Source organism: Trichoplusia ni, chromosome 13, assembly GCF_003590095.1.
Source record: "Trichoplusia ni isolate ovarian cell line Hi5 chromosome 13, tn1, whole genome shotgun sequence".
In the NCBI taxonomy this organism is placed as follows: domain Eukaryota; kingdom Metazoa; phylum Arthropoda; class Insecta; order Lepidoptera; family Noctuidae; genus Trichoplusia; species Trichoplusia ni.
In genome coordinates, this window is record NC_039490.1 from 9,496,887 (window position 1) to 9,516,606 (window position 19,720).

Below are 19,720 nucleotides of genomic sequence, written 5' to 3' on the forward strand. Positions count from 1 at the left end.
TTCCATTGTATCTTCGTTGCTATTAGTCGGAGCGTGATGGTTTATAGCCTAAAACCTTTTTTGATGAATGGTCTATTCAACACAGAAAGATTTTTTTAATGGAACCAGTAGTTTCTGAGATTAACGCGTTCAAACAAACAAACAAACTCAGCATATATTAGTATAGATATTTATATTTTCATTAAAAAAAATGTTACATTATTATCATCTCGTCCTATTACAAGTAGTTAATCTACACTTCATATTCTAAATCTGAGTTCGTTTGTTGGTTAGAATGCGCTAATCTCAGGAACATCGGATCTCAATTGAGAACATCTTTCAGTATAAGTTTACCAGTTTTTTGAGAGATCACTTTTTAGTTTATACTGCCTCTGCGTTTTGCCTCTGCATATGTGTGTCCATGTGTACGTACGCCTTTAAAAAGACCGGGTATCTTTGAAAGAAGTTAGTCTATGAATGAAACCAGATACAAATAATTATATTTTACTTTCGTTATGTCGAAATAAATAATTGATTTATACAAGCTTTGCCTTCATAGATATAATAATATAGATCTCAACTTAAAAGTTATCTGTAACACTGATTTCACTGTAGTTAACTAATACCAGCTTATAGCCGTCCCACTGTCGGGCAAAGGCCTCTCATAATATAAGGAAGGTTTGAGCATTGATCACCACGCTACCTCACTGCGGGTTGGTGATTTCAGATTGCTACATTTAAAAGCCACGATTCCTTCAAATGTTAATTAAATGCAATATTTTGTTGAAAACAAGCCAACGAATTATACTCACTTGTTACGGGGTAAAATTGTAAACTTGAATATAGATATAGCCCTTAATACGTTAAGATCCAGAATTTTTTTGAATTTATATTGGTCGAAGAATTTTCAAAATCTATTCAGTAGGTCCTGAGATAACCCCCTAAAACTTTACAATAATACTTTAAATTCGGAGATTTTTCAAAAATTTAAAACTTCCCCCGTTATTTTTATTCGCTGTGTTTTGCTTATAGTTTGTGAATTAAGTTGTATAGACACTGCTAAAAATTTTAGCGTATTATTTAGAGTATTTTTATCACATTTAATAATTTAACTTTTTTGGAACGTAATTTGTTTCCTAGACAAACCATACTTACTCTTTTTAACTGAATATAAGTTTAACTGAGTATATAATTCAATTATAAGCTCAACCAAGACCAATGTATCTAATTAATGAAAGATTGTTTTCTTTTGAAACGAGAGTGAGAGAGATATATTTTTCTTATGTTTTTTCTGTTGTATCAAATGAAGCACAACACAAAATTGATAAATATACTTGAGTTATATGATTATTTTCAGGCATCGAACCTTATGTCATTGACCGACCCTCATTTTTATCCTTTTATTTCAATAGATCTATAATTTCAGCCTATTTAGGTCCACTGCTGGACATGGGCCTCCCCAAAGCTGCACCAGAACATCCGATCCTTCACCTTCTGCATCCAGTCCGTGCCAGCTACCTTCTTGTGCTCATCACTCCATCAGGTTGGTTGTGATCCTACACTGCGTTTGCCAATTCGTGGTCTCCAGTCCAGAACTCGTCTTTGTTTTACCCGAGGAAATCCTCATGGACTTTTTCCGCCATACCTTGTGAATTTTGTTTATTTCATTATAACTACTAACTAACTAAACCAATTTTGATGCAACATATTCGTGGATCACATAAATGCTTGTCCCGACGTCGCGTGTAGTGCGTTTGTGGTCTCTTTTACCACTCGGTTAACCGTGCAGTCAAATAACTACAGTCCTATGTAACTACACTATCCCCCCTACTCAGGGGTGGGAAATTCGTCTGCATTTCCATTTACAAATCCAATTTGAACGATTTAAGAAGAGAAAAATCGGAATATTTCTTGATTCACGTAATTTCTTGTCATTTTAAGGGGCAAGTAAGAAAACTAGTCTTTAAGATGTTAACCGTCCGTGTAGGATGAGGCCTGTGTCCAACAGTCGGACATTTTATAATCTGTGATAGTTATATGTGTGACTTGAAAGATTGAATGTCAATATTTGATAAGTTTTTTATTCTTTTATTCGGTGTCTTATGAGGAGACTGTCGTTACGGTTATAATTCAGGGTGGGAACCCAATATTTATGAACATTTATTTGATTTTATTTAGCGTATTTGTACGGAACCCGCAGTTTGTCGAGCCTATCTCGCACTTAACCTTTTTTATCTTAGAATGATCTATTTTTCTCGACAGATCTTTTTTTTGTTTCTACTCAGAATTTGTGAGTAAAATCAAACGTTTTTATTGTAAAAGAGGCCGTTTTTAAGGCACTTTAAAAACGTTATAGTAATGACTCTAGATGCACGGTTGCAAAATGTCATTCTTATGGAGAAGAACCGGCAAGAAACTCTATTAGTCATCCCAGATGTATCACAGTGTGTAACATGTCTTAATAGCTTCCTGTACTTTTCTAAATTATAAGAGTTTATTTAGTTACTTGCCTTTTAATCTATACTAATATATAAAGCTGAAGAGTTTGTTTGTTTGTTTGTTTGAACGCGCTAATCTCAGGAACTACAGGTTCGATTTTAAAAAATATTTTTGTGTTGAATAGACCATTTGTCACGGAAGGCTATAGGCTATATAACATCATACTGCGAGTAATAGGAGCGAAGATACAGTGGAAAATGGAAAAATCGGGGAAAATTCTAACCACGTGGATGAAGTCGCGGGCAACAGCTAGTTATATAATAAACTTAATCGTAACAGAAAACGAATCTATTATTTCCTTATCAGTATTTAGTGAATTATTAAGTTTCTTAGTTCAATATGTATGAGTAAAAATACGAAAATAAAACCAAATATTTTTAATAAATCTTTATTTTCAATAAAAAACACATAAAAAATACAAGAAAGTGATAAATGGAAGGAATATAGTATTAACAATTTATTTGTTTATTCAAACCGTTGGATACATTAAAATTACAGTTAGTGGGAATCTAAGAATATATAACAAGAAGTTTTGCAAAATATTGACTAAAAAGATTTTTAATTCTTAATAAACATATCGAATTTATTTTAATGACAGCATGAGTACTTGAATAATCCTTCATTTAAAACCTATTTATTTATTTTAGTTAAAAAAGGTATAAGGCTGTGCATATGAAGGGAATTCTCTTAGAAATTGTTTATCGTTCAAACTGTTTTATTACAAGTAGCTACTTAGTTTTCGATTTATTTGATTATTCATATTATGAAACATGTTTTAACTTTATTATTAGTTTTATTAAAAGAAAATATTTGTTAAGGAAGAACACAAAAACACACATTGAAACAATGTTTAATAATAACATATCAACACGGTACTAAACATTGACAATATTCAAAATAGACTAGCTGTTCCGGCGTAAAAGCAATGACAGATAGAATTTTTGAACTAAAACCATCCAAGACACACATACACAACATTCAAATCGCTCCACGTACAGTAGAATCTATACTCTATACTAATCTATAAAGCTGAAGAGTTTGTTTGTTTGAACGCGCTAATCTCAGAAACTACTGGTCCAAATTGAAAAAATCTTTTTGTGTTAAATAGACCATTCGTTGAGGAAGGCTTTAGGCTATAAACCATCACGCTGCGACTAAAAGGAGGGAAGATACAATGGAAAATGTGAAAAAAAAACAGGGCAGGTATAAATCATAACTTGTATCTTCTACCCACGGGGACGAAGTCGCGGGCAACAGCTAGTCATCAATATAAATATGTATCATGTATTCTAATATACACAGAATACATTAATGATATACACAATTATAAAGTCACATAATTATTCTTCCATTTTCATTTCTGTTCTTTGATAATCTTCTGCCGTCGATTTTATGTTGGACATGCCCTTATCAGTTCTCCGTCCAGTAGTCTTAAGCACACGGGCAAGAAGAATGACAAGGGCACGGCACAACACATTCTTTTCACTTCTAGAAGCTTCTTTTTTCATATAAAATATTTTCCGGGAGATGTAGTAAAGGTACTAGTAACGCCATCTGTCGGCAAGTAGCGCGCCACTTTTAGTTCAAGTTTAGAGTACAAGATGGCGCTTCCAAGTGACTGCATCCTATGTGTGAGCAAATTGGGAGTTTGTCACAGAGTAAAATGCAGAAACTGAATTAACTCTTATACGAGGATTCCTCAGCTCGTTGCAAGTCCTGTGAAAAAAGGCATACGGCACAAAAAATAAAAATCACATGTTCAGTTTTACAATACGTCATCAAATAACTATGAACAACAATACTTTTATAATAAATATAAATTATTTTTCACAAAACAATTTCATTTTTTATTAACAATCGTAGTAAATCGCTCTTCTAAACATCTTGATCCAGCAGAAGCTTTAATATTTGTTTGTAAACAACCAAGTACCTGTAACAAAGAACAAACGATTAATTAAAATTATAAAGAAGATGTCTGTCAACTAAATGGCGCCCAAACGTGGGACCCATTGTGCTCCTAAGAAACCATCTTTTAATTAAATTTGTCAAAAAAAGCAGTTTTTTTTTCGCTTTTTCTTTGGCATTTTAATATGCGATGTTATAAAGGCTATTATGAGGCTATTGTGTAAGATTCTTAAGACATTTTAGTGGTCAATTGTGGTTTGACTAGGCGCTTTAGTGTTATTTTTGGTATTTTTTATTTTTTATCAGAGAAAAACAATACGAAATGTTAAATAAAACAAAACACTCTTTGGTCCAGTACCGTTAAATATCCTATGCATTAGTGTGTCTCATCAATCATGTCACATTAATATACTAAAGCCAACCCCAACACAAACAAGACCTTAAAACTCATAAAAATCTCAAAGTAAATCTCTAAAAGACAATTTAAACTGTATAAAAATAATCACAAAAACAAAGCCAGCACACAAGTTCACAAATTAAAAGGATCTAAAATTGAAGAGACCTACAAAACCGTTAACCGCAGTTTTATCGATACAAGTCGGGAATCGATTACTCGTTACGTCCAGAACAGGGCTACGATTTATAAAAATAAATTCACTCAACTATGGCCGCTCGGATTTTTCATGTCCGTACCATTTGACCGACAGAGCCTGTGCGTGTCACGTCACTTGTTCAGTAGTTATAGGAGTTGCTTTCGAATGATGCTAATTGTGATATAAGTTTGCAAGGTGTTTAAGATCTGTTTTTTATCGGACTTTTAATTGTATATAGGCATATATATAGTTCATATTTGTCTGTAGTATTTTTATGATTCTACAAGTTTATTATTATTAGCTCCTTGTAAGCTATATCCGAATCGATGGATGGATGTTTGTTACTCTTTCACTCAAAAAACACTAAACGGATTTGGATTAAATTTGATACAAAGATAGTTCATAACCTGGATTAACATACAGAATGCTTTTATCCGTTTATAACCAGTATTGTCATAAAGGATGGTTTCTATCTAAATTTTATGTTCCCATGGAATCATCTACGATTTTATTTTACGAAATTACCAATAAAACATCAAAATACAAAACAATTTACAATAAACATCAAAAACAAGGAAATCTAAACAACAGTAACAGTTGTTTGCCCAAAAAAAAGCCAATTCGTTCCACAAACTCTCAATATCGGTCGATTAGACCCCGGATTAACGCTCGGCTGGAGTGGTCGCCGGTGCCCGCTCGTAAATCTAACCGTGGTCCATTTGACCACACGTCGGCCTCACGCCAATTTTAACTCGGTTTTTGAGGGTTAAAGAATAGCTGGTAGCTGGGAGCAGAAGTTTTCAATTGATTTCTGAAATATGCTTCGTGGATCATTTGTGGTGATTAGGATTTGGATGGATCTGAAATTTGTAGTTATTCTTTGGATTAAGTTTTGAAAATTTTCTGAGTTTAATCGTTAGCTGCTTTATTTGCGGAATTTACTTTAATTTTAATAACAAAATTTATGCTTGTTTCTTGTGTTATTAAAAACATTTACAAAATGTCAATGTATTTCAGATCTATAGGAAATATTAATTTTAACATAACTGACGCGATCTATAATTTATTGAGTTTAACTCAAAGCACTGCACAACCAATTCAATTAAAATTAATTCACTTTAAACACACTTTTAACTTAACAAACAATTAAAAACACTTTCTTAAGACGAGTTCAAAGCGTTTTGGTTCGGCCCCACGTTGGGCGCCATTAGCCAAAGTTGATAGATAACTGTACCCTTGTCAGTGACTCGTCGGGAATTGAATTCTGTACCTCTCGACCCCCCATCCCATCACTCACGGCGTTTAAAATTACTATAGTTCGGTTATGAACGCTCATGACGAGATTAATGGTGTCGGACGCTTAGCTACTCATTATTGGACGAAAATTTGAGGGAGGGATAACTAATTTAGTGTATTTCAGTTAATTTGTGTTTTTAAAGTCATTCTCCCCGGAGAATTTTGGACGATATTTTATAAAAGAAATGAAACGGATCGAGGAAGTTTCTCTCTCTGTTGCATCAACCATTAGCAACTTGGACCATGTTCCCGCTGCCGGTTAGACACTATTTTTGATATTTGTCAAAGTATATTATAATTTATCATACACATTTAAAATGTAGATATAATACCTGCATATATATCTACGTACTGCTGGCCACAGACCTTTACCCCTATAGAGAAGATTTGAGCATTGATTACCTCGCCACCTTACTGCGGGTTGACAATTCCAGATTACAGATTGTCAAGCCCTGGAAATTTGTTCCACAATCTCCCAAAATAATTAACGTAGCAATCAAAAAAAGGCCACAACGCCAGACTAAGAACTACAGACCAATTAAAAAGGTCTCCTACAGATTTTTCCGAAATAATATTAAAGCTTCAATTAATAATATAAAGTAGTTAGGAGTGACATAAAACTCATAAGAGGTCGTTATTTTGACCCGAATGACCCAAAATGGCCGTTAGATACATTATTGGGGCGAAACAACACTAAATCATTTTTTAATTTTAGCTGTGTTCGTTTATTTTGGTATTAATTTAGTTACTCTATAAGTTATGGAGAGGTTTTTTTTCTGTAATAGTGTTTGGTAGTAATATTTTGAAAGTGCTTTCTTTTAGTCTAAGACACACTGATGGACTATGCAGGAAAATATCGTGAGCAAATAAAAGATTTGTATAATACGGTTGTGTTTTAAGAGGAGGCCTGTGCCCAACAGTGTACTGTGTCTGTAAGCTGAAACGAATCCTGATTCCAAACATTTTACTCAGAAAATTGACAGAAAAGTGTAATTTTGAGGCTCGCGTTGAGTTTGACTCGCGATCCCGCCGCGTCTGCTCATGATTAAGGACTCCGGTTGGGTCCGAAACTAGTCGGGCTACCCCGATAAATACGCGTGAGTAAACCGTTACATCATTTAATAATTTTGAGGCTGTTCTGTGCATATAATGACTCAAATATATAGTACTCCAAATTTGAAGTTAAAATACTTATGTACAATATAATAGTCAAAATAAATACGCAACAAAGTTTTTAATCACTCAAAACACTTTACAATAATAATTATGTGACTTTCGACGTCATTTAAAAACGTGTCGTTGTATAATAAGTTCAATTCGTTATCGGAATACTGGCTTTAAGTAGATCTATTGTGTAACGTAACACAGAGAAAAGAGCTCAAAGATTAATTAAAATTATACAGCCGTATGCGTTACAAAAGATAGCTCTGTCGGTAAAACAGCTAGGGCACAATCTGTTTTACAAATATTTTGGTGATGGAATAAAATTTTATATTGTTTGGCGATCATTAAAGTTAAAAATAATGAAAAAGATTTTTAGTAATTCTTAGTGTTTTAAGTAATGAATAATAATTTTCAAACTTTATAATTAGCTTAATGTAAGCAGGTAAGTAAGTAACGTGAATGCTTACACAACATAACATAAATTATCTAAACCACTCAGCGACCAAGGGCTATAATCGTCTAAATCTACACATATGCTAGTGCCATCTATATTCAGATAGCACACAACATTAGTTTATCCTCTCACCGACAGATGGTGTTGTACTCAATAAATTGCCATTTACATGTCCGGTCTGTATGGTAGAGACGGCAGAATAGAATGGAGTTGATATCATGAAATCATTGTTTTAATTGTTTATTGTTATTTTTGCTTGTTTCATTTAAAAGTTGAATCAAAGAGCATCCGTTTGTAAAAGTTTTTTGATATTTAATTAAGATGCAATTCAGAACTGAAAGTTGTGCTTTTCTCATTATTTCACTGAAGTCTACTTTTGTGAGTAGTTACAGTTTGTGAGTTAAACATGTTAATTTAACTTCGTGTTTTAATAGTTTTAAGTTAAATACAGTTTAGTAAGTTTTCCTGCTAATTTAAATTAAGTGTTGCAAATTAATAATAATAATATCTGCCTGTAGCTATCTCAATGCTAGAAAACAATCTCTTTCTATATAGACAACGATTGAGCTTGTTGCTGCAAGCAACACGCTTGCTCACTTATGGACAATTTCAAATTCCAATATTTAAAACCCACTCACGATGTTTTCCTTCACAATGTCTCTGAGAAATATTCCCATTATTCTAATCCGATACGACTCTTACAAACCATCAATAACATAAATTAACCACTTAATAATTATCCTACATTCAAACGCGTATCCTACATCCGACTTCACATATCCTACAACAATACCGCCATATGTATGAGTTATGCTGACCATACACAGCAATAAACAAACACTTCTGCACTGCACCAGTCAGATACCAATTGGCACAGCCCTTTTGTGATGAAAACCATTCAAATTTTAACGTTATCACTTAGGAGTAAGGTCGAAAATGTCTTTAAATGTGGTACGATTTGTGAATTTACTTCCCGAACGGCTTAGTCGATTGTTATGAGGTATGGATGTAAATTTTTATGGGATTGTATGTAATACCTATTTGGTTATGGATAACCAAGGGGTATCGTGTTGCTTAGGTAACTGGGTTGAGGAGGTCAGATAGGCAGTCGCTCCTTGCAAAACACTGGTACTTAGCTGAATCCGGTTAGACTGGAGGCCGACCCTAACGTAGTTGGGAAAAAGGCTAGGATCATGATGATTTGGTTTAACATAAGTTTTTTAATGATATCTTGTAGTTCCTTTAGAACGACCTGTACTATAAATTTTTGTTTTAGGTAAAGGCCTTTGCCCAGCTGTGGGACTTTTTTAAGCTGTTATTTCTTTATGTATTTAACTATTTGATGCTTACTGTACTAAAGCTGCAAAAAACATAACTCTCCTTTATCGAAGTCAGATAATATCCATACCGAATGATTAGAAATCTGTTCAGCGAATTTGCGTAAAAGTATAATTATATGCGATAACCACCATAAATAAAAACTTGGAAATCTATTCAGTTATTTAAGCGTAAAGACGCAACAAACAAACACACAAACTTTCACATTTATAATTACAAAGTCATTATTTTAATATTAGAAAATAACACTTCAATACAAAAATTATTTAATCATCCATACAATATCATCTATTAATCTCTCTCATAATCAGCTGATTCGACAACAGTGAACATTGAACTTAGTCACAGAAACTGGGCGTTATTACAACACAACCAGCGTCGCTCGTTCCATCAATTTATGATGTCTATCTAGCTTGAGTGTCAGTCTGGATTCTAGACTTAGAGTTAGCTTAGGTTCGCAATACCTATTTACATAAATACTAGATTTACACTCAATGGAAGTGCTCTCGTTGATTGTCTATGATGCTGTATTTACGAAGTAATTAATGACAGACATGTAGCTTGTAGTGTCAAAATGACAGTATGTCTGTGCTAATGTCATTTGTAAATGTTGGATATGACGTTTGCCTGTTTAAGCAAATTTTATATATATTTAATATACTATAATATTAAGTTACAATCTATACTAATATATATAGCTGAAGAGTTTGTTTGTTTCTTTCTTTGTCTGTTTGAACACGCTAATCTCAGAAACTACTGGCTCGAATTGAAATTCTTTTTTGTATTGAATAGACCATTCGTCGAAGAAGGCTATATACCACGCTGCAACTGCAAGGAGCGATGAAAAAACATAACTTGTATCTTCTAAACACGCGGACGAAGTCGCGGGCAACAGCTAGTATTCAATAAAAGACAATAACATGATATGTGATTAATAGTTTTTGTTCTGATAAATGATTTTATAATCAGTGTTTATTAATTTATTTTAAATGACAATTTAATATTAAAATATGTTTATTATTTAACAAAGACTAACTTACACTTCAAAATATGTCTAACTACAAATGTATAAGTCTGAGTGCCGATCTATAAAAATGTCATAATTGACATTACGATACATAACCATTGATTTCTAACGGCAAGTGTTAAGTTAATTTAAAAATACTTTGATCTTAACGAGATATTTCAATATATTTTACCCAAATATAAATGACTTCCATAATATAAATATAATTTCTATCAATGTCCCATGAAATCGTGAAATGATAATTCGATTGCTATAAAAAACACACCATAATGGTATTTAAATGACGTTACTTGTAAATAAAATGGTAATAATCATTATATTTTGTACTTCAAATGTCCCTTGCAAGTTCTTTAACTTGTTAATATATTACTAAACGCTTTATTAATGTTCCATTATTTTATCTATCTAACAGTATAGTTCTATGAAGAAAAGTACAGGTTTTGCAATGATTAGTCTGTTCTTATACAAAAAATGAATATTATTAGATGTATTTAAAGTATTCTTTTTTGTAGTAAATGTTTAAGGTAAGGGCTACCAAACATATACTTTTGGTAAAATTAAAAGGAAAATCTTTTACGAAACAATGAAACTTTGAATAAAGGACTAAAGATTAAAAAAAGGATAATCTCTTCCCCACACAAGTCTCTATTAATCTGTTCCCGCGTAAGAGTTAATTAATTGACGAAATCCTATTAATAATAAACGGCGTAATTTATTACAATATACGTTAAACTTTATCCGATTATCCGCAACTACAAAGCGAAGGCACATCACTAAAAGATTCAAACCCAATTCTAAAACAAATAGCATCATATCAGAACTACCAACCTTACAATAATAGCACAGATAAAATAAATAAAAGCCCGCGAGAAAAAGCTAACCTAACAGCGAGTATACTTCATTAGGGCGCTACAAAAGCAGTTACTGAGTTACTGAATATTTTACAAGTCATTCCGAGCAAAGCGTTAGCAATTTGATGATATATCCCGCCAAGGGAGCTTGATATGATGCGTTCTCGTGCTAAAATATGCATGGGGTTTGTATTGACGTCTTGTCAATTGTGTACAGCGACATCTGTTGGGGAATAGCCGAAGCTGTTGTTTTGCTACTCGACGGTAGATGGTGTTACTGTGTGTGCGGTTTGAGGTTTGGCTTCGAAGGTTTTCGTATTAATTTTGGTGATTAATTGTTTAGATATCCTGGTAGCTGCTGTGGGATTAATGAGAACTGGTTCGTTGGGGATTTTGGTGTAACTACAGTTTTGTAGCGTCATCTCTTGTTTAATATATTTCTAGGTATGACTAACAACAGAACTTGGTATCTTGTATTGTTACATTTAGTTTCAATTATGCGAGAGATATGTACAATACATCGCAAGCACATACAAGGACTATCAATCATGTCCCCATTGTCATAATATTGCGCTCAGCCAACCTCATTAACGCTTAAACACACAGTTCCATCCAATTACATCATACCGTCATCAATAATGAAATTTTAGTTCCGCTACTCGCCGCCGCGCGCGCCACGTAATCTCATTACTGGTGAAACAGATACACAGCGAATGAAAAAACTAAAACGGAACGGAGGGTCGCTGAAAAAGCGTTTTCATTCGCTAAAAATCGGTGCCGCGATAAAAAAAAACTTCGATACGGTTACATGAAAGGCTTTTCTTGCCTCCAACGCAGATTTCACGAAGAAAAATTTTTACGAATTTTTTAAAACGTCGGTATGATTTTTGAAACAAAAGGTCCCTCTGTTATCTGGTTGCCATTGTTTTTTTGAGTTCACTCGTTCGTTCATCACGCCGAAGAGCGTGTTTCGTGAATTTTTAGATTATAGTGAACAATTTTTATTACATTTTCTTTGCTTCCACGTATCGCGGCGGATATTTAATTAAGGGTTGCATTGCGTTTTGAAAGATATCATATTTTACTTGAGTTGGAATTGAAAACTACAGTTTTAATTATTTCCTACATGTTTTTGATTCTCATGTGTTTAGTTTTTGCGTTTTCGTTTTCTTTTCAAAATATTTCCTTTCGTAATTATTCGATGCTAGAATAGTAATTTATCATACAACGAAACAGTTTTCAGCAGTGTGACGGAAAGCATAAATATGATTCAACACAATAGAACTAGCCTATCAAAAAGATAACTATGAACGACCGGCTACCTTTTGTTAATATCTCAAATTATAGAATGCAATAAAGTAATTCAGTGAACAACTAACAATAATACAAAACATTAAAAATAATAGAATAGGGTCATTAAATTATTGCATCGTCATCGATCCTTGATAATTCTACTAAGTTTAAACAAAATCTGACCATTCGAAGTAGGTCGAAATCAAGTCCAAAGCAATCGGTTACAAGCATACAAGTGAAGCTAATAAAAGCGTCATAAAAACCGCACGCACCACATATAGTCAGTTAAAATCTTACCCCAAACCAAATTCTCGCAAACACTTCCCCTCAAAAAAAACGCTAAATACAAACATTTGATCCCTATGTGTCTTGCTTTGTCCTCTTGTAATTAGTGGGGGCATTACCGCAATAACGACCCCACCTGAGGTCTGAAACGAGCGAATTTACTAGGGATATCTACGTGTTTAAAAGCTTAAGGTATAGAGAGTGATTTAAATAGCTGTACGGATTTCGAAAGATTAAGAGCGCTTTTTTGGGGTAAAAGATTTTTATATTGTATTTTTTTTGGGGTAATTTGTGTTTCTGAGGTTTATAGGATGTAAATTTGGAGTGTTTTATGAAAAAACATACGTTTGAACTGGTAAATTAAATATATGTTGGTATGAATGTTAGACCTATATAAAAATTAAAAATGTACGTTGATTGGATCCGACTTTGATTTTTATAATAGAATGATGTGGTGAAATAGCTGTTGTATTTTGACTTGACAAGGTTTTACCCCTTACAGTACAAGGCAATTTAAATTGAATAATTATACGAAGTTAAAGATATACATAGTTAATACGTCACAACAGTACTCATAGGGAATTTAAGGAATAACACTAAAACCTTTATCACCCACAACTTTTAAATGGCTCGCACAGAATTCACCATTAATACATTATAAACTAAATACGCTCAATCCGTTCGTAAGCGGTTATGCCACAGACACGTCAAACTTGTAACCCTCCTGTTTTTGAATCGTAGATAAAAAGTGATTTAAAAAAGACCTTGACTACTCAACTTCACTCATTCCTGATTTCTTCAAATTACCCGCTAGTTCTTCTCATTCCACTTTCATTTCCCCTTATAAAAAATAAATATAGGCCTAAATTAATAAACACTCAAATTAAAATCCTAGAACCGCAGCAAAGTTGAAAGTTTAATCTAAATTTGTACATTGCTAACCCAGTTTCGTAACCTGGTCGACACGATAGCCACAGTAAACAGAGGCAGTGTATTAAATTTTATGTTATTTGCAGAGGACAGGGTGATTACTGGCTGGGGTGTGGTCAAACAAACAGAGAGGGACAGGGTACGGGGAACAGGGGCAGGGAACAGGTAGGCTCAAAGAGACAACGCTTCAACTTAAATAACAAGATGTTGTGGGTTTCGGAAGGGACCTTTGTGGTGGTAGCGTTTTTCTTTTGAAGGTAGCATGGGAATTGGCGGGCCTGGGTACCTAAGAATGTTGTGAATGGTCTAGGTTATTTTCGTATTTTTTTAATGGAAGATATTTTGTTAAATGTTGGCTGTGTTATCTACGGCAAATCCGTTTTGAATATTCGAGTATTTTGTCTCGTTAGTCAAAATATTGAGCTATTTAATCAGTGTTAGCGGTCTGGTAATTTTGTTCAACCTTTCTCATCAAAATAGTCAAAATGTATTCATTTTCTAATAATCCGTTAATGTTTGTCTATAATACGTTTGTATTTAAATATATATTAGTAAGTTTATCAGTTGTCTAGTACTCATAAAACAAGCCTTGCTTTGTTTAATACTACACGGCGTTGTTTGAAAGTTTAAAAATCTTAACTATTATAATGATTATAGCAGTCTTAAAAGTAATCGTTCTACATCAGTCCATACAATTAAACTTAGTCACAAAAACCTCAAACCAAACCATTCCACGATTATTTTAAACATTTTTAACTTTGCCATTTTATTGTCCTTTTCCCTATTAGGGGTAACCTTTATTCCGTGTTGATTTCGACTTGCCCCGGGCATGGCGTTTAGTCGAATGCCCGTTATAATTGAGTGCGTATATTCACGCCTGCCCTGCGGTAAGTCGGGGTAAGTTGGGGTAATTGATTGTTAGGTTAGGTTCAAGCTTGGGGTAACGACAATTATTATTTGTATGTGATACGTTTCTTAACGAATGTTTATTTATAATTATGGGAGCAGTGAGAGTTGCATGTTAATTTTGTGTTGTATACGACTATCTGTATGTAGTCATAATTATTTACTTGGAGCCTACTATTTTTCCTGTTAAAAGCTATTTTTTTTTTTTTTTACTTATTTTAACATCAGCTATGTATAAAAACTGCTAGTATATGCCAAAGGTATTGAGAATATTATGTAATTACTTCAGTAAATATGACACTTAGTAAGATTTCAATTATAATTACACTATAATTAAAATCAGAACAATGTGCTAATGATATTCGGTCGAAGTTTTATAGAATCAAAGAATGAAAGTTCTAAAATGTATTCTCTGTTTGTATAATTTACGTTTGACAATGAAAACATAATAAATAACTTATAACCAACCGACATTGCAAAATTCTTCATAAAGTTTTAATATTCGCCCTACCTATCTCTGAAAACCAATCACCAATAACTAGACCTCATCAAAAACAAACAATTGAAAAATGTAACTGCATTTGTGCTTCAATAGGCACTCTCAATTTTTAATTAGTTGTACTAGGGGATAAAAATATTAAGTAATCGTTCGTATAGGGGTCCTGCCCGCATTGTAAAGGGCTTAGGGTTGTGATCGCGTTAATCTACTGATGAGTCATACGGGCAGTTCTGATTAGTAAGCTGCCAAATTGTTTAAAGGGTGCTCGGTTTTTGCTACTCGATGATAGATGGCGGTAGTGAGGCGTGTAGTATTTTTGTTTGGTGACAGTCTATTATGGTTTTGGTTTAATCATTGTATCAAGTAGCTAGTTCATCCGTGTTTTTGTGTTATTTTATGAATTATATAAAATGTTAGGTATACAAAATGGTATTGTAAGTATTTCGTATTAGTTTATGTCTTGTTACACAATGTCAATTTGTGTCATTGTAGATCGGAGTCAAACAGATGCGTTTTATATATCAGCTCAAAAAAATTGTTTACCATAAACCAATATATTTGAATAATCTTCTAGTTTTCAATACAATTCATGTATTTTGACCTTCCAGAAGCATTACCAATTCAAAGTAACAAAATTTATAACAAACTCCGTTTTCAATTTAAATCTCAGACAGCTTGAAATCTCCACGAAATCACATAAAACGATCTACTTAAAAAGATAAAATCTCGCAACAAAACAAAAAAAGCTTCCGCTACTCGCCGCTAGATGGCGTTAACGTCTCATAATTTTCCATCTAGAGTCTCACCGAACTGGAAGTCTTTAATTAATATTTAATACATTACGCCGCGTCTCGTCTCTCGAGGGTGGGCAGGGCTCTCTGAATTATGTATAGATATGCCTTTGATGGGCACATATTATTATGATGTTAGGTAATGCATGGTCGGTCTAATGAAGTACTCATTTTTGAGGTTTGATGTCAGTCAACAAGTATTGTGTTGAGTTTTTATTTTGACATAATGATCTGTTTGTGTAGCGATTGGATTATCTTCATACTCTCAGATATTTTTCGCTTACAAATCCTATGTTTAATTCGTTAATCCTATGTTTTAGTTGTTCGCTATATTATATATTATTTTTCGATTAGGTCTATAAAATACATTTTTTTTTTATGATTTACCTAATTATGTGGACAGAGAGATTTCATAGATTTTTTAAAACATGCAATTAATTGAGTTGTAAAACCTCCCGAATAAATTTTGATAAACAGACGCATTTTGATTTTAAATATGTTTTACATTGACAAAAAAAGATCTATTTTAAGTACGCCTTAAAAACTGAAAAAATACAAACTCTGCCTGCCCCCTTAGGAAGTACAGTCATTATAGTGGACATTGGCCTAAAATTGACATGAACCGAAAGTGACCTCTCCCCTTGCAGGCGTGGCCAACACAGATGTATTATAACTAGAATAGACAATACTCTATTAATATTATAACAGCCTAGCTCTGACCCGTAACTTCGTTGAAAGGTATTTTTGAGTTAATAATTATGAACCTAGTCAGCTGCTAGCAGCAGAATATAGACCTCGATGGCGTGCAATTGGGGATTGGGAATTGGGGAAAGCTGATGATGATGATGATAAAGCTAGATAGACTCATAAATAACAGAGCTATCTATTGGTAAAAGAATTACCAAAATCGGTTCAGTAGTTCCTGAGATTACCATCTACAAGCTCACAAATTTTACTTTCTTTTAATATTCGTAAAAAAGTGTCTTTTAAAATTTCATTGGTTTCAACTGAAAACTGTTAAATCCGGTGAAGATTTAATCAATTTTGCATCGCAAAATCTTTAAATCTATATGAATGACATTCCCCTTTTGACAAGTGACGTGAACTTTTTAAATTCAATAAATTTTTTCAGTAACCGCGCTCGGAGTAATGCAACTTATCTCCAAGCCATGTCATATCTAGATGATCTAAATCTTGAATGAGACAAATATTTTGTATAACACACAGGATATGACAATTTCATGTCTAAACGGCTGCCGAATTGGTTTGCAAAGTGGCGACCCCACTACATAGCGATGTTTGTAGTAAATCGTTATTGTAAAGTTATAGGGCAAGGTTAAGCAGGGTGTGGTGAGGTTATTTTGTGGATTGATTCTGAAGTTTCAATAAGACTTGCTTTTAACTGCTAGTGGTTTTTAACCAACTTTAAAATAAGGTAAGGTTTAATTATTATACTTACATAATCTCGAATATTTAACTGCATTCGTTATTGCTTTTTGAAACTCGGAGCCATCTGTAATGAAAGAAAATATTGTATAAATAAACAAGTTTTTTACAATTGATATTTAGTTTAAAGGGTCTTTTGTCTTTCCATCCGTCACTAGACTTATATTATAAAACACTGTAAGATAGAGATTTTAATTATAATCTAAACAAAGTTAAGCGTTCGTACGGTCATAAATTTGGTGGCTGAAGATTTCTTATTAATTAAGCATCCTTATAGACTTTTTCATTAAAACATAAATAATTATATTAATATTGAAATGAAATTATTTATTCTGCAAATAGGATATTTTATCACTTTTACATGTCCTTTTTGAGAACGATGGAGCTGACATTTATTAGCTGACTACCCTAAGAAGAAATGTCGAAACAAACTCAGGGCTCGCAGTCTCTTTTAAAGTCCAGACAATTTTAAAATCCGAGTTAAGTGTATAAACTAATGCAGTGTATTTCAATAAATTGATAATATACCTGCATAAGGTTTATACTTACAAAAAATGTATCTATTTAAAAAGATAACAAAAAAACGCAAATGTGTTGCATAGTATTAAATTTAATAATAATTGTATTTATATAGTTATTCCTGTGTCTCAACGTAGCTACTATCCCGTTGTATTTTAATTTTAAAAACTTCAAAATGGCCGCTCCAAGTAACGATACAAAGCATTCAACGTGATGTCAACGTATTTGACATTTGACATGGAATACATTTAAATTTGAATGAGCGTTCGAAATGTGAGCGTTATTTTAAAATCTTTTTAAAGTTTTTAGGGCATTTTAGGAAGGTTTTTCAGGCAATTATCTGAGGCTGCTGTTATTAACAGCTTCCATTATAACACTCCTTACGAAGGGCAGATTATAAGCGTGGTGATCAATGCTCGTTCTCTGTATGAGAGGCCTGCAGTGGGACAGTTACAGGCTGGTGTTATTAACAGCTTCGGTAATGGCGCCCTACCGTGGGGCAGATCACAAGCGTGGTGATCAATGCTCGTTCTCTGTATGAGAGGCCTGCAGTGGGACAGTTACAGGCTGGTGTTATTAACAGCTTCGGTAATGGCGCCCTACCGTGGGGCAGATCACAAGCGTGGTGATCAATGCTCGTTCTCTGTATGGGAGGCCTGCAGTGGGACAGTTACAGGCTGGTGTTATTAACAGCTTTGGTAATGGCACCCAACCGTGGGGCAGTTATTTGTGACCATTAACATTTTTGTCTTATTAAAGTTCAATTATTTGAATAAATAATAACTAATTACTAGGTACAAAGTCTTAACCAGCTGTTATGATAAACTCTACTACTAACATAATGTTATTATTATGATAAGACCTTGTATAACAATAAGTCCGTTGACATGCAATCATTGATAAAGAAGTTCCAGTAAAACACAATTAAAACTGAATTAATTAATTAAAATATTGTTTATTAATGATAAAATGGCGATTGTGAATATCAAAAAACATTTTCAGAGATCAAATTTTCACACATACATACAATATATTTTTAAATAATGTGGCTTCTTGTTATTAAAATAAGTTTCAACAAAATTAGTTCAGTCGTTCCCGAGATTATCTAACTGTAATGTTTTGCTTAGGCAGGGATCGAAACCGCAACACATCGCCTATTAATATAAGTGGTGTCTTTGTAGTGACCTATATCACTCGTCTATCCGTGCAGTCAGTATTTTCAAAATTTACATAAGTTTCACAAATAATTTTAAATATATTAAAAGAAAAAAAAAACGTCAAAAATTTTAACTAGGTTTATCTTCAGATGTTTCAAAATCGCATTTAAAATTTAAATACCAGTTCAGAAGGTGAATATTTAAATAATAATAAATCGAAGAATAATTCAGATTTATCCTGTAAACTATATGGTGTAAACTACATGGTGTTAACATAATGCTTAAGTGCACAGATGTGAATAATTTTGTGAAATATTTTTTTTTCATAAGATATTACTTGACTTAAACTAAATAAGGATTTCGTCAAAATTAGTATACTTAAGAGACTATTTTTTCACTTAAGTACTACCTACCTGAGAAAGTCTAAAATTTTTACTTTTTAATTATTATTTTTTAATTTTTACTTGAGTGTAGACTGGTAGATCTATCTTTCCTTAAAAAAGTTATTTATCTTCATGTACAGAAATACTATTTTAAACAACATATGTTTACGAATTTTTGTACACTACTGTATTTAAAATTATCATTTTTGTCACATCCTGTATATTGATAAAATCATGTCCTTGTCAACTCCGGCGCAGCCATAGTGATTAAGAAATCGGTTCACAATACTCGCATTCAACAAACTGACAACCAACGGTTATCAACGTTCCATATTCGAATTTAAAATTCAAATCCCGAACGCCGTACGTTACGAATTCGTTCTTATATTTTCGAATTTAAGTTCC

General features: G+C 33.1%; 1 long non-coding RNA gene across 1 annotated transcript in view; it reads right to left on the minus strand.

Moving 5' to 3' along the window:
• Nucleotides 1-3,682: 3,682 nt before the first annotated feature.
• LOC113500023 overlaps nucleotides 3,683-19,720 on the minus strand; it is a 32,271-nt gene continuing 16,233 nt past the window's right edge. Inside the window, exons 2-3 of the long non-coding RNA XR_003401161.1 lie at nucleotides 17,270-17,323; nucleotides 3,683-4,408 (exon numbers count right to left, since the gene is read on the minus strand). This is a non-coding gene — a long non-coding RNA (uncharacterized LOC113500023). The remainder of the gene's footprint in view (nucleotides 4,409-17,269; nucleotides 17,324-19,720) is intronic.